The sequence below is a fragment of the Neoarius graeffei genome, chromosome 8 (assembly GCF_027579695.1).
Source record: "Neoarius graeffei isolate fNeoGra1 chromosome 8, fNeoGra1.pri, whole genome shotgun sequence".
In the NCBI taxonomy this organism is placed as follows: domain Eukaryota; kingdom Metazoa; phylum Chordata; class Actinopteri; order Siluriformes; family Ariidae; genus Neoarius; species Neoarius graeffei.
The window spans coordinates 48,670,309-48,682,602 of NC_083576.1; the positions used below are offsets into that span (position 1 = coordinate 48,670,309).

Below are 12,294 nucleotides of genomic sequence, written 5' to 3' on the forward strand. Positions count from 1 at the left end.
TGAACTTGTAAATATAACTGTTTTGATGAGAATAAAATATATTTCATAGATTAGATTTATAAGGTACTTAAATCTTCAGCAGTATTCAGAACAGTGTGCATGATTTTAAAATATTAAACTTTTATGTAAAGTTAAAGTATTAACTTTTTTTATTTATTTATTTGTCCTTTATTTTACCAGGTGATATCCCATTGAGATATTAAATCTCTTTTTTGTCTTTTGATGATCTGGGATGAATGTAAGGTGACACGAATTGTTGTCATTTTCACATTAGATGGTAGATCGAGGATAATAGCACAAGCTGCTCTCTCGGCCAAAAAACACGGTGGTCATCACAATGCTAGATTTGTCTGAGACGTCACTTTAAAAAAAAAAAAAAAAAATGTTCGAAAGGCATCATGCTTGAGTTGCACTGTATCATGGCAGACCTCATTTTCACGTCTTCCCAATCACAACACGCCCAGAGGCGCATGGCAGTGCAATGTCTGCAGGCACTGGCTTTTGAGATAAGTGGAGAACTGAGCGAGGGGTGTGGGAGTGTGGAGGAGGAAGAGTGTGCAGTGGGCACAACTAATGCTGTGGGAAGGTTCTGTGTTTTGTTTATTGAAGCTATGTCAAGTGTCATTTTTCTACATTAATGTCCTATCTTTGATAATACAAATTACATTACGCTGAGAGAAAAGCTGGGTGACGCTGAGCCAAATGTAGTGCCATGTTTCTTTGCACACGAGTCGGGAAAATTGGGGCTACAAGGTGCAGTGTAAGGATGGAGAGAAGCATAAATGAAGAGGGAGCAGCAGAGATAGAGAGAGAAAAATAGAGAGTGGGGGAGGATGGTAGGAATGAGCCGACTGAGAGGCGAGGGCCGGTGCAGTGCAACGCAGTCAGAGCTGGAACGGACACCCAGAGCTCAGCCTTCCGTAGGTTGCCATGGAAACCACATTCCTCCCTCTGCTTGCATCCCCACAGACTGACTGCTTCGCTTGCTCTCCCTCCCTCTGTCTGTTTTCCCATCTCTCTTTCTCATCTCTGTACCTTACGCAGTCATATATGTTCACCAGTACAACATTGCCAGAAACACAACACCAAAATCGTGCAATGTGTGGACATGATCCGAATCAGAATCAGAAATAGTTTAATAATCCAGAGGGGAAAATGATTAACTAAACGAACAGTCCTAACTAAAAGCAAATTCAATACGAGAATCAAATATTAATCATATTTTTACTATATTTATGCGTGTGCAATGAAAATTTTTGGACTCCGAATAATCTCCTACATCCCGAGATCCTTGTGTAACGAAGCACAGGTTGCTTGTCATCGTTCCATACATTTTTATTCTAGTCATTTATCACTCATAATTAGCATTCTGCAGTTCTGTAATAAGCTTCTCTATACGTTCCCTCTCCTCCTGTTATGCTAGCACCTTGCTTCTTCCCTTTGCTTCTAACATATTCTTATTAAATATCTTTTTCACTGGATTCCCTTAATTTCCAGTCACTATCCATACACCTCATATTCTCCCTTTTTTTCTCATTCCTCTTTTCCTTCATCACTATCTTTCTTATTCTATAGCTCCCCCTATCATTAGACTGTCACTCACATGTGCGCTGTTTGGTACAGCAGCTGTTTTCTGCCACCAGTTCTATTAATAGGAGTCACAGCCTTTATAGGCGCTTTTGTTTATGGTCGCAGAGAGTGCGTAATTTGGGAGCCATGGCAGAATCTTTGTCTGTAGAGTCATGTTCCTACCTTCCATGTCCATGAAACACTGGAGAATGGTTTGAGCATGACTGAATTGCATGAGGTCAGCACAATGGGAAGATAATTGTTTGAACAAAATGTTTCCCACACTACTACCTATCCACTGAATGCTACAGGATGAATGGCGTTAGTGTCTGACATATCTTCACACTGTTTTAGAAATTTTGCTGTATTTTATGTAACATTGCTTCTGCATTTCATTCAAATGATGCTTAGTAATGGTGCTACTGCCCCTTTAAGTCTGCCTGTGTCTTATCTTGCCTTATATGGGCATGCATCCTGTTAGGTGGTTAGAGTGCAGTCACATGGCCCTGCTGTGAGAACGCACAAAAATTCCAGAAATTTTCTATAGATCTCATCTATGAGTGTGTATCTGAAAGGTTTCGGGTATAAATGTATACGTACTTTGGATTGCAATGAGGCTGACAGATAAAGGTTATTTTGTTGCAAGAGCTCTGCGTTCCTCTTGAAATCATGTGGATTTCCTCATGTTTATATGAATTGATAAACCTTCCATACTGATTTATTAAGGTTGGGATAGATTATGAGAAATAACTACATCATATCATGTTCACATGATTCATCAGGACTGTCCCTGTTTTCAGAATCATTTTAGAAACATATATGAAGACCCAGTTCATAAATCCGTATGGAAGGTTTATGCGGATGATATTGTGATATGTGGCGAAAGTACAACCCCGATTCCAAAAAAGTTGGGACAAAGTACAAATTGTAAATAAAAACGGAATGCAATAATTTACAAATCTCAAAAACTGATATTGTATTCACAATAGAACATAGACAACATATCAAATGTCGAAAGTGAGACATTTTGAAATTTCATGCCAAATATTGGCTCATTTGAAATTTCATGACAGCAACACATCTCAAAAAAGTTGGGACAGGGGCAATAAGAGGCTGGAAAAGTTAAAGGTCCAAAAAAGGAACAGCTGGAGGACCAAACTGGAACTCATTAGGTCAATTGGCAATAGGTCATTAACATGACTGCGTATAAAAAGAGCATCTTGGAGTGGCAGCGGCTCTCAGAAGTAAAGATGGGAAGAGGATCACCAATCCCCCCTAATTCTGCGCCGACAAACAGTGGAGCAATATCAGAAAGGAGTTCGACAGTGTAAAATTGCAAAGAGTTTGAACATATCATCATCTACAGTGCATAATATCATCAAAAGATTCAGAGAATCTGGAAGAATCTCTGTGCGTAAGGGTCAAGGCCGGAAAACCATACTGGGTGCCCGTGATCTTCGGGCCCTTACACGGCACTGCATCACATACAGGCATGCTTCTGTATTGGAAATCTCAAAATGGGCTCAGGAATATTTCCAGAGAACATTATCTGTGAACACAATTCACCGTGCCATCCGCCGTTGCCAGCTAAAACTCCTATAGTTCAAAGAAGAAGCCGTATCTAAACGTGATCCAGAAGTGCAGACGTCTTCTCTGGACCAAGGCTCATTTAAAATGGACTGTGGCAAAGTGGAAAACTGTTCTGTGGTCAGACAAATCAAAATTTGAAGTTCTTTATGGAAATCGGGGATGCCGTGTCATTCGGACTAAAGAGGAGAAGGACGACCCAAGTTGTTATCAGCGCTCAGTTCAGAAGCCTGCATCTCTGATGGTATGGGGTTGCATTAGTGCATGTGGCATGGGCAGCTTACACATCTGGAAAGACACCATCAATGCTGAAAGGTATATCCAGGTTCTAGAGCAACATATGCTCCCGTCTAGACGACGTCTCTTTCAGGGAAGACCTTGCATTTTCCAACATGACAATGCCAAAGCACATACTGCATCAATTACAGCATCATGGCTGCGTAGAAGAAGGGTCCGGGTATTGAACTGGCCAGCCTGCAGTCCAGATCTTTCACCCATAGAAAACATTTGGCGCATCATAAAACGGAAGATACGACAAAAAAGACCTAAGACAGTTGAGCAACTAGAATCCTACATTAGACAAGAATGGGTTAACATTCCTATCCCTAAACTTGAGCAACTTGTCTCCTCAGTCCCTAGACATTTACAGACTGTTGTAAAGAGAAAAGGGGATGTCTCACAGTGGTAAACATGGCCTTGTCCCAACTTTTTTGAGATGTGTTGTTGTCATGAAATTTAAAATCACCTAATTTTTCTCTTTAAATTATACATTTTCTCAGTTTAAACATTTGATATGTCATCTATGTTCTGTTCTGAATAAAATATGGAATTTTGAAACTTCCACATCATTGCATTCCGTTTTTATTTACAATTTGTACTTTGTCCCAACTTTTATGGAATCGGGGTTGTAGAAAGGTGGTTGAGTTGGGTTTGGAGAGATGGAGGTATGCATTGCAACGAAGAGGAATGAAGGTGAGCAATAGCAAAATAGAATACATGTGCATCAGTGAGAATGGGGGTGAGAGTGGAGTGAAGATGCAAGAAGTAGACGTCAAGAAAGTTGGTGAATTCAAGTACCTGGGGTCAACTGTGCAGGAAAATGGGGGCTGCGATAGTGAGGTGAGAAAGAGAGTGCAGGCAGGGTGGAGCAGTTGGAGAAGGATTTCGGGATTCATTTGTGAGAGGAAAGTCCCAGCAAAAGTGAAAGGTAAGATGTATAAGACAGTAGGGAGACCAGCTGTGATGTATGGATTGGAGACTGTACCCTTATCGAAGAGACAGGAGGCAAAGTTGGAGGTGGCGGAGTTGAGGATATTGAAGTTTGCGATGGGATTCACAAGGTTGGGCAGAATAAGGAACGAGCACATCAGAGGGACAGCACATGTGGAGAGCTTGGGAATTAAGCTAAGAGAGATGAGACGAAGATGGTATGGGCACATCCTGAGAAGAGATGCAGAGCATGTTGGAAGGAGAATGTTGAGGATGGAGCTGCCAGGCACACAAAAACAAGGAAGGCCAAAGAGGAGATACATGGATGTGGTGAGAGAGGACATGAATGTGGCAGGTGTGGTAGAGAAGGATGCAGAAGACGGGGAGCAATGGAGACGTAAGATCCGCTGTGGCAACCCCTAATCGGGAGCAGCCAGAAGAAGAAGAAGATATGAAGACGCAGTTCAGCTATTTGACCAACCAATTAGACTACCTAGTATAGATAATATAGCATCAAAATATACAGTATGCATTGTGAAACATTAAAATTCAGATATTCAGGAAATCATTTTGTGATGGGATCCAAACCTAGAGCTGCAGAAATGCTTGTCTCCACACCATAGGCATTACTAATACATGCTCTAACCACCCTCACCCCCACCATCACCACTATATGTACCTTGCAAGTGTAAACTTTCAGATATTTGGTATTATTCTATCCACATTCACTGGATATGAGCAATCGTGCGCTCTGATTGGCTACTCTACTACTAGGCTATCAGCTCATATACCATGAGTAGAGAAAAACAAAATGGTGGAGCACATCAAATCAGACATATCACTTTATCAAGTATTTAAAAGAAATAGAAATAGCTAAAAGAATATGAGCCATTCCACCGAATCAGTGCCATTTCCGTCCCTAGAAAATTATATGTATAAATGCACATAATAATCTCATCTCATTATCTCTAGCCGCTTTATCCTGTTCTACAGGGTCGCAGGCAAGCTGGAGCCTATCCCAGCTGACTACGGGCGAAAGGCGGGGTACACCCTGGACAAGTCACCAGGTCATCACAGGGCTGACACACAGACACAGACAACCATTCACACTCACATTCACACCTACGGTCAATTTAGAGTCACCAGTTAACCTAACCTGCATGTCTTTAGACTGTTGTGGAAACAGGAGCACCCGGAGGAAACCCACGCAGACACGGAGAGAACATGCAAACTCCGCACAGAAAGGCCCTCGCCAGCCACGGGGCTCGAACCCGGACCTTCTTGCTGTGAGGCGACAGCGCTAACCACTACACCACCATGCCGCCGCACATAATAATGTACTTTAAAATACATTTCCTTATTACGCAGAATGTCCTGCACATTGATCTGATTTCAAATTTAAGATATATAATTGTAAGAATTAATAAAAACTACCTCAAACCATGAAAAATAGCATGTATTACCTGTCCCCGCACTCTAACTTTATACTTAACTATGAAATATTATGATTAAAATCCTTCAGAAACAGTATTTCTTTTGCACTGTTGTGTGACTCCATATCCTATCCATGGTTTAAATATATTTTTTTCATAAGAAATCCACAATATCTTAGTTAAAATACACATTTTAGTCGTGTCCCTGGGTTTTCACTCAGTCCTGTTACCCAAGCATATTACCCCATCTGACAAATTTGGAACATTCCATAAATCACATGCTCAACAGGAAGTTACATCAGTTGTGTCTTCTGAAGCCCATGGGAAGACCAAAAGTTAGTTCTCTCATTTACTTTTCTGTATATTTGATGATTTTTTAACTTTGACTGATAAGGTCAATGTCAACATACTGTCCTGTTACTTAAATTATTTCTTAGATGAAATTTGTTTATTTTAAAAATACAGATTTTTGGTAAATCACTAGAATGTGCTAAGTGTGGTCATGCTATTAGCGATGATGCCATGTGGCTTAATTCCATGTATTAGCTAATCCTAGGCTAAAAACTCAGTCCTTTTACTCATATAAAGAGTATGCAGCCATCTTTGACTTCCAAACCTTGTAAAAAAATAAATAATGTAGCCTGAGGTTGACCAATACACGTTTTGAATATTTAAATGTGTGTGTTATTATAATCAGTGTTGAAAAGATATATAACAAATTAAGTTTAATTTGGGAGTGGTACAACAAGCAAATGGCACCCATTCGGTAGAATGTCCCATATAGTCCCCCCCCCCCCCCCCCCCCCCCCCCATATCTTCTGTTCCACACATCAGCCCAGTCGGTGGCACCTTTAAGTTGGTTTGCCAACCACCAAAAAAAAAAAAGCCTGAAGAAGAAAATGGTGGACTGTGTTGCTGAACCAACCAAGGATGAAATAAAAACTCTACTCAAAAACTAAACCCCCAAAAATAAAAAGCAACAAAATATTTTTCAAGAATTATTATAGCAATTTTCACAAATTGCTACTGTCATTTCACCGGTTTGTTTACACTCTAAGCGGAAGTGATTTTGTCAGACGTTTTGTATAAAGTTTTTATTTATTGAATTTACAAAAAATAAAAATGCTCTATTTCTCAAAATCCAGTGAATGTGGATATAATGAAACTGTCATTCCACTCAATCTTGTCGTACATGGCTTATAGCCGACTCGGTGCTATGCGCCTCGTTGGCTATCAGCTCATGTATGACTTGATTTCGTGGAATAACTGTTAATTATTTGTTATTCAAAAATTTCGTCACGATTGTTTCAATGCACCTGGAAAAGATTGATTTTCTGTCTTAATGTTGATAGATCAGTTTCTTTAACAGTAAAAACAATCGCCACAAGCAACACAGAATTACCATCGATACACCTTCATAAATGAGCGTCTGTCATGACCGGAAGTGGTAACGCATAGACTTGGCATTCAGAGCACTGAGTGAATTGGAAGCCTACCTTTTTAATTTCTGTGCCACATGCCCTATAAAGTAGGGACACATACCTTTTCTCACAGTTCGTGTGGGATATGGATAAGTTGCAATAGTAAGTACTTAAAATGCTTACCTAATATATTTAAAGGCTCTTGCTGATTTGTGCTGACAACTGTTACCTTGAAAATGTCAGTTTTGTTACACTTTCTATGTTATGCTCTTTCTGAATGAACCAACTGAGACTGAACAAATCTGATGGCTGTGTAAATGGATAACATTCTTAGGAGCAGTAGCTAGCATAAGAAAGGTGATATTCTTGGCCACAAAGCCTTTGCTCTGTCTGTTTTAAGCTAATAGATAACATTTATGTCAGTAGATCTGTGCTAAATAGAAATTATGATGAGATCTACTTTAGGGCCTTATGCTCTTTTACTATAAAAGTAATGACAGAGATATTCTGAGGTTAATTTTTATCCATAAAGGGTATGCATGTCCTTAGCGCCCCAAATCCCCCCTCCCCTTGCCCGATGGCTCAGACCCCAATAAATGATTTGTGACCACGTGATCAAAATGTGCTGTCGTGAGCGTCCACCATGATGGTGGATATACAAAGCAACTAGGATTGCAGCCGCTGTAAGCGTGTCTATAAACAATGCTGAATTTTCTCAGTATTATAGCGATTTGAACGGTCGAGCGAAGATTCAATTACAAAGAGAAAATAGATATGTGTGGTTCTTACCCATATTATTTTAAAAAGTCAGATTTTCTAAGGATAAGACACTTCTACTAACCATCGAGTATCCAGATATTGCGTTCTATCTGGTTTGGCAGACTTTGTGGGTCGACAAATCTCAAGTGAAGGCTTAAGTCCATGGAAGCCTATAACTACTTCGTCTCTGGATGGGTAAATACCTTATTAATTAAACCAATCAACAATGACAAAGCAGTTGTACTTGCAAGGGTAAGTTAGGGCTTCTTTTGCATTTAGTTTACTTCTATGTGTAAACAACAGACGAAGTGTGAAATTTTGACAAGTCTCTAGCTTTATGGCTCACAAATCACATTTCAATTTATTTCAGGTACAATTTTGCTGGCGCTCCTAGAAGCGTGTTAAAATTATAACAACGACCGAGTGAACCACGACAAGAGAGCGCTTATTTTATAGCAAAATTCTAGCAACACGAAATAAAATTGTTCCATGATATTATTGAGAGAGCTTTTGAATCTCACCCGAGATAAAATGATTACTGCAAACACGAGCTGTTTTTGGTTTTAGCCTCTGTTAGCTCAGCCCTGCCAGTGTTGTTCAGCCATGCTCGTCTCTTCTCCGCACTAAACCTCAGGGATTCCTCACTCTTTTTCTGAACCACAGATGGAATTCTAAAAAATCAGAACGTGCCATGGTCACGAGTACTGTTGTGGCCACAACCATATACAACACAAAGATATGGCATAACTAAAAGAATGCTTAAAGCAGTGGAAAAACAAAGAGAATTGCACACACGCGACTGTTTTGTATGGAATGTCACTTGACCCCGCATTTGTATATCCACCAACATGGCCGACATCCGGATTACTATTTTGCCCTGACGTCACTTGCAAGTCAAGGATGAATATCAAGTGACATCCCTGCTTTACACTATACAGTGTACTAATAGCATAAATAGAATTTAGCCTGACTGCATCTGCCTCTCTTCACACTATGTATGATACACTGTGTAATCTGTACATAGTTTACGTGTATGGAAGCTTTAGATTTTCTATAAAGCTGCATCGTGACCAATGTCTATTGTTAAAAGATCTATACAAATAAAATTGATTTGATCATCACATCCATATGTGGGCCTTCCCCAAATGGTTGCCACAAAGTTGAACGGAGTTGTATAGAATGCCGTTATATGCATTATTAATACAATTTCCCTTGACTAGAAATTAGAGGCATAGCCCAAACACGTTTCAGCATGATAATGCCCTTGTACACACCTTTGGGATGAACTGGAATGCTCACTGCACCCCAGGCCTCCTTGCCTGATATTAATGCCTGATCTCACTAATGGTCTTGTGGCTGAATGGGCAAATCCCCAGAGCCATGCTCCAAAACCGAGTGGCAAACCTTCCTAGAATAGTGGAGGCTATTATAACAACCAAGAGGGGGGACTAAATCTGTAATGGGATATTCAAAAAGCGATGGTCAGGTGTCCACAAACTTTCAGCCATATGACCAAACAATGCAACCTGAGTGACACAACAATAAAGCATTTGCCATATTGTCCAGAGATTGTGAATTTGAACCCTGACGATGCCACAGCCATTCATGGCCATGCTTTCTGGGTAGGAGGTGTGGCATACTCGCTCTCTTGCCTGTCAATCAAAGTGACCCTAGCCAAAAATGGCCATCTGTGAGGTCATGCATGCAGATGGGGGCAAGTAGCTCTTTCTTCCAAGTGTGTTACGCTGCCTTGTGACGCAGTGCCTAAATGTTTGATTAAATTGGCAAATTTAAATTGCACTCATTTGTTCCCTCTTTCCATGACACGCTTTAGTACTACAGTTATATAGAGCCCTGGCCATTGATTGTCTGTGCTGCCAACATAAGTCCTTTTTATATTTTTATATTACATAATCCTTGAAGGAGTAGGACTTTTTCCCTAGAGGTATTAGAAACACCCACATGCATTCACACTGAAAAATATAATGAAACAACCCATGACCGAATGCAAGCAGGTTATGCTTGAGTATAAGCTTGAGCCATTTCTTTCTCTTCTCCTCCAAATTGCATCTTTAATTGTAAGGATCATGGAGATTTGAATACTGCTCCTATGAAGAGTATTGAACTGTATTGAACTGAGGGACATCTGTAGATGAGGGCTACGGGGAAAAGGCAAGAAAAGAAGGAGTCATGTGGGCTGGGATGGATATGCTTGCTTTGTCATTTTTAGCTGCAAGACACTACCCATATATAAACTGTTTTCAGATGAGCACGCTTCCTGGTGGTTATAGTAATGAAGTAGATTTTTTTAATCAGCAGTTTTACAGGAAATTTTAATAGTAGTAGTGATTTCCCCTTTGGTCATTTCAGTAACTGTTGTATCCTTTTCCCTGTTTGGCAAGAGAGTTAAACTTGGCTTTATTAAAAATAATGTTTGAAATAAATGTCGTAAATAGTTTTAGCATGATTTACGGTGCCCTAATGCAGCCATTCTTATTGCATTATGTCTGATAGGATTGGAAAATCAGCATAATAGCTCTTTGTGGCAATCAGAATTAATTACTAACTGACAAGACATGTCAACTAAATAAATAATCTAGTTAGGATATTTGGCATGATGGCATGATCGTGCCAGTGGGTAATGTTTCTACTTCACAGCTCCAGTGTCCCTGGCTCAGTCCTAAGCTGAGAATGCTGCAGTTCTGAGTGGAGTATTGCTTGTTCTCCCCATGTCCACGTGGCTTTCTTTCAGGTTCTCAGGTTTCCTCCCAGCTATCAAAAATATGCCTGGAGGTGGATTAACTCTACTCATTGCTCTTAGGTGTGAATGTGTGTGTATACTGTATGGTAGCCTGCAGTTGACTGGCATTCTGTCAAGCCTGTGTTTCCATCTTATGCCCAGTGTTAAAGGACTCTGTATTCACCATGATCATGACCGGGATAAAACAGTCAATAAAGACAAGAAGACCGAGTCATCTATATCCCCTGCCCTGTATACCAACTATATACCAAGTTTCAAGATATTATTTGTCACATTTTTCAAGTTCTGCTGCAGGAAACCAACCTTACCTCTTTACACTGACCTCAGCTGCCCATGGCATAAGCCCAGCGGACCTTTGGTCCAGGTGAGCTAAAAATTTAAATTTCTCACATTTTCTTAGTATCAAAATGCACATACTGTATACATTACTTAATCAACACATATACCAATTTTCAAAACCGTACCACTCATAGTTTAAGTTCTGCTCCGGAAACAAAACCTACCCCTGAGACTAACGTAAGAGACTAAGTCTGAAATTGTTTCCATGGAAACATGAAAAATTAAAATTTCTCACATTTCTTAGTATGAAAAGGCACATCTACATCACCTTGTTAACATGTATATCAAGTTTCAAATCTGTATCATGAATAGTTTTGGATATATGCTCCGGAAACAAACATTCCTCCTAGAAACTAAGTCAAAATCTATTTTTTATGTAAATATTTAAAAAATACTTTTTTTCAAAAATCCAAAATGGCAAAAGGCACCAGTTCACAGGTTGCTTGATCTGTATACAAAGTTTCATGAAGATATCTTCAGTAGTTTTAAAGATATGGCCCAGAAACAAAAACGTGACTGGCCGGCCGGACAGCCGGCCGGCCGGATGGACAGATGAAACCCATTTCTAAAAGGCATATCTACATCACATTGTTGACATGTATACCAAGTTTCAAATCCGCGTCATGAATAGTTTTGTATATATGCTCTGGAAACAAACATTCCTCCGAGAAACTAAGTCAAAATCTATTTTTTATGTAAATATTTAAAAAATACTTTTTTTCAAAAATCCAAAATAGCAAAAGGCACTAGTTCACAGGGTGCTTGATCTGTATACAAAGTTACATGAAGATATCTTCAGTAGTTTTAAAGATATGGCCCAGTAACAAAAACATGACCGAATGGACGGACGGAACCCGTTTCTATATCCCTCGCCAAACTTCGTTTGGGCGGGGGATAATAAAGTAGGGGCTTGAGGCCTGTGAAGACATAATGATGTCATTTTGGCCAGGACTGATTCAAATACTAGTGCATCTCAAAAAATTAGAATACCATGAAAAAGTTCCCTTTTTTTCATAATTTAATTCAAAAAGGTAAACTTTCATATATTCTATATTCATTACATGTAAAGTGAAATATTTAAAGCCTTTTTTGTTTTAATTTTGATGATTATGGCTTATAGCTCATGAAAATCAGAAATCCAGTATCTCAAATTATTAGAATATTCCCTAAGATCAATCAAAAAAAGGATTTACAATACAGAAATGTCCAACTTCTG

General features: G+C 39.5%; 1 protein-coding gene across 4 annotated transcripts in view; it reads left to right on the top strand.

Moving 5' to 3' along the window:
- dlg3 (discs, large homolog 3 (Drosophila)) overlaps positions 1-12,294 on the top strand; it is a 292,322-nt gene that overhangs the window by 27,974 nt on the left and 252,054 nt on the right. The window lies entirely within an intron of this gene.